Genomic DNA, 4364 nt, shown 5'->3' with positions numbered 1-4364 from the left:
TTCTGTGCACGTCACTGTGGATCCAGTGGATGCATGGATCCAGATACAAGTCGCCTTTGCAGAGATGGTACTTTATCCTCAATATCCAAATAATTGATACACAGCCGATTCTGGCAGTCAGACTGCACCCAATGGTTGTCATTGCATGGGCCAAGGCTGTCAACCACTGTTCTCCTGCCTTATTAGAGCCATACACCGGGGACGTCCTATTCTCTTTGCTTTCCATGTGTCCATCGTCACTCACCGTCTCCCAGGAAGAACAGGATGTTCTTGGCAACGTTGGTGTTGAGCTTCCTGTCTAGCGCCTCCTGCAGAGTCTTCTGGGCGTTAGACCTCCAGAACTCTGGATCCTCCTCCTCCACTGCAGGAGGCCGGGAGAGACTAAATCAGAGCTCAACACAGGGACCCGGGGGACGCAGTTGGTCCCAGGTTTGCTGCCAATCTACTGGTCTTTGTTCCGGGGACAAATGTATGTATGTTAGTGTGTGTGTGTGTGTATGTGTGTGTGTTAGAGCATTTGTGGCCAATACTGTCTGCTCTTTGATCTACAACTGTACATCTCCCCGGTCTCCCAGGTAGTTTGGAGCAACAACCTCATAATACGAGCTGAACATTGCCAAACTCACCGAAAAAAAACAGAAGTCATGGAAATTATGAGAATTTTACGTGAAGAACAGGGAAGGACAAGCCCATCTTGAGTGGATGGTGATGAGGTCATAAGTTGCAAAACAGAACAACATTGCATCTTCTAGGCCTGAGATCCAACCTCCTGCCATAAAATACCAAAGAATTCAGTATGTTTCCCAAAGCCAACCTTCTCCGTGGTTTCCGTGGTTTTGGACTCGCCAGGATCCAAAACAATCAAAAGTTGTCATCCACATTGTCTTACCTTTAGCGCCTGCTGAGCCCAAAGCCAAAGCCAGCAGCACTAGGAGGAGGGACGGAACGACCACTTTCGGAGGCTCCATGGCTGCCTCTGGTTTCGAGAAGAGTTCTGATCACCTTCCCACTGCTCCCATGCATGGAAGGAGGGACCAGAGCGTCTCTGTCGGTATCATCATAAGCATGTCGTAAAAAAAAGCGGGGCGATAATGGGCTGGTGGACATTTTCACTGAGCACAGCAATAAAGATGGCATTACATAACGCTGTGTCCAGATAGTGAAAGAGTAACCTACAATAAGCAAATAGGAATAAATAAAGGAAATTATTGTTTGTAAGAACAAAGGAGTCAGGAAAAAAAATGTATTGATAAAAAAATATATATATCAAAATGTGAGAAAAATTTGGAGGTGGGGCTCATTTGCTCAACTGGTAAAATCATAGAGAACCAACAGATTATCTGTTATTCAATAAAGCTTGAAAAATCCAAATAGTAATAATATTATTATTGATACAATAATAATAATAATAATAATTATAATAATAATAATAATAATAATAATAATAATAATAATAATAATAATAATAATAAGACAGATTTTTATTATTAATTCTTCTTATTATTATTGTTGTTATTGTTGTTATAATAAAAAAGTTTAAATACAAAATTTAAGCTCTTCAGGCAACCTGTGTGGAACCAAAGGCAAAGTGAGGTCCATGTGAGTCTGATCCAGTGCTTTTGGAGCAATAATTTAATTTAAGTAATCCAGTTTGTTTTTTTATTCCATTTGCAATTTAATGACCGTGTTTATTTGTGCCCTGACGCAGTAAACAGGCTGCACTAATGTTCAAGGGTACAGCAGAGTGTACTTGTTACCTGTTATTTGGGTGTGCACCCGCCTGCCTGCCCATATAGACAGGATCATAAATGTCAGACCATGTGAGAGATGATTAAGCACGTGGATACGAGTCAGAGTCTGAGGTTGGACTGGATATTAAGGATTCCGGGGTTTAGAAATTCCTTGATGGCTGAAATCAAAAATAAGGTGTCTGTTGCTCATCAGCAACTCCCAATACACCCTGACGAAGGCACATTCATCAGTGCTGATTTGAGAACGCTAATGCTCCCACCGAGCTGTGCAATTAGCCTCACTAATTTGGACTGAGGCATGAACCATTAATGAAGGCAACTGTGGCACTTTGGGTTATTAGTCAAAATGGATTAAGTGCTAGTGGACACTGGGTATCGCATTCATTCTTCAGACAGCACACATGTTATTAGCCTTGAATTGTTGACCAAATATTACCAAATATGGACGTCCCTCTCTAGGTATAGCCCCCCAGAATGAGGGCGTGGCCGTGGTCGGCCATCAGCACCATCTCCTCCTCATTTGTCGACTGGACGGCTCGCTCCACGGCCTGGTCCAATAGGATGACGTCAAGCAGGTCCTGCTTGGCAGATGTGATGTCCAAAGTCCATCTGGGAAGCTTTAAAAAAATGATGGTGATAAACATTGGCCGGATGGACTTTAAGACTTTAAGGAGGAAGGAAGAGAAGGAATATTCTCAAGAGTATTCCCTCTTGCATTCTTGCCGGGAAAGGCAGGCCCTGCCACCAACAATAGAAAAAGCATATAGAGGAGGACATGTACATCAAATGGCTGTTTCCTTCAGTGCCAGATAAATCTATATAGGATGAATAGCAAATATGGGATTTTTTTATTTTATATAAATCTCATGGATTACCACTTTAAACATACACTAGGTATGTTTTTCATGAAGCGACACATCAGTTTCAATGTAAGTAAAACCGAATGCATAAACAAGACAATTTATCCATTCGCAATTCGATCAATTCTGGGGTTTTGTACAAGTACGAGCACGGGCGGTCACAAACAACACCATTGGACACCAAAACAATAATTCAGGCCGGGAATTTGATTCCGTCCCAGGCCAGCCTGTTCATGCAAACCACCAGACCACTCATTTTGTAGGTGAACCCTATTTGTTGATGTAACGGACACTAGACTAGTTATACATTTGGCCACTATATTCATCTGGGAGAAAAGCTATCCACAAAAAATTAGGACAACAAGAAGCCTATCTGAATGCTGAGTTTTAATATGTATGCTCTGGCTACGGGGCACCCTGGAAAACCCGCTAGGAATACACCATTGATAGCACATACACACACAAAACAATTAGGCTACACTTTTTTTAAAAAGAGAATGAGACACAGAGTAAAATCAAATGTTCAAAGGATTATCTTTATTCAAGCATCAAGCATATCAAAAGTATAAAAACATACACACACACACACACACACACACACACACACACACACACACACACACACACACACACATACGTGTGTGTGTGTGTGTGTGTGTGTGTGTGTGTGTGTGTGTGCACGCGCTTTAGCTCGCAACTGACCTGGTCCCTGACTAGCGAGCATGTCACTTAGGTCGGCATTTGTCTTTTTTATTCTCTCCCTCTCTGCTCCGCCTTTCCTTTTTTTCTGACTGTCCATTTCTTCTTCTTCTTCTTCTTCTTCTTCTTCTTCTTCTTCTTCTTCTTCTTCTTCTTCTATTGATTTCTGGCAGACTAGGTACAATCAGTGCATTATTGCCTCCCTCCGGTAAAAATATTAATAATCAAAAAAATAATAATAAAAACTCTGTGTTTATTTGTCAATGACCTATATCCTTGGATACAGGCCCGTAGATTTAAGAAAGTCTTTCTTGCAGTCTGACTCTGGTGTTTTGATTCTCCGAATAATGTTTTCGAGGAGAAAGTCCCAACTCTCAACTCAATTTATGCACAGTCAGACTGCACTCCACGAAAAGTTCTCTCCTTTCCTCAGCATAGAGTGGACATTGCAACATCACTGGGAGAACTGTTTCCAATACCCCACACTCTTCACAGTGACCATTCCTATGCTTTCCAACTAACACCAACCCACTCCCTCGCCCACAATGCAGCAGCTTTAATCTTGTCAACTTTATATCATCTACCTGACTCATCCATCCCCTACTCCTCACTCTGACTGACGACTGTATATTATACAGTTGTCTCCCTCTTCTCCCTTCCTCCCATTCCATCTGCCACTGGCTATAAAGCCCCTCCCTGACCACGCTTTTACATTCTTCTGAACCAAATGAAACTTCAATGTCCACTCTTTGCCTTGTCAGACTGTCGTTATCCATCATATCTGCTCCCTCATCGCCCTCAACTCCTACCATACACCCTCTTCTCTCTAACCTAGTGACTCCCATCATTATTTCCTGAATAATGGTTGGTCTAGCACTCGTACCTTCTCCCTCCAGAGCCGACAGCGCTGCTGCTGAATCCTAGCACCACAATGCCCACAGTAGGGAAAATAGTTGGGGCTGAGTGTACTGATATCCCAAACAACCATAAACCAAACAACCATAATTCTAAACTGACCTTATCACAGCCTGATATATGCTCACCATTGTGCGTC

At 42.4% G+C, this 4364-nt stretch overlaps 1 protein-coding gene across 1 annotated transcript in view; it reads right to left on the bottom strand.

Moving 5' to 3' along the window:
• alp3 (alkaline phosphatase 3) overlaps window positions 1-359 on the bottom strand; it is a gene marked incomplete at its 3' end in the record, with an annotated part of 10240 nt that extends 9881 nt beyond the window's left edge. Inside the window, exon 1 of the mRNA XM_080006753.1 lies at window positions 245-359. The remainder of the gene's footprint in view (window positions 1-244) is intronic.
• Window positions 360-4364: the final 4005 nt, after the last annotated feature.

The sequence above is a fragment of the Zeus faber genome (assembly GCF_960531495.2).
Source record: "Zeus faber genome assembly, chromosome: 9".
Taxonomy (NCBI): domain Eukaryota; kingdom Metazoa; phylum Chordata; class Actinopteri; order Zeiformes; family Zeidae; genus Zeus; species Zeus faber.
The sequence above is the reverse complement of the archived record's forward strand: the minus strand, read 5'-3'. Positions and strand labels throughout refer to the sequence as shown.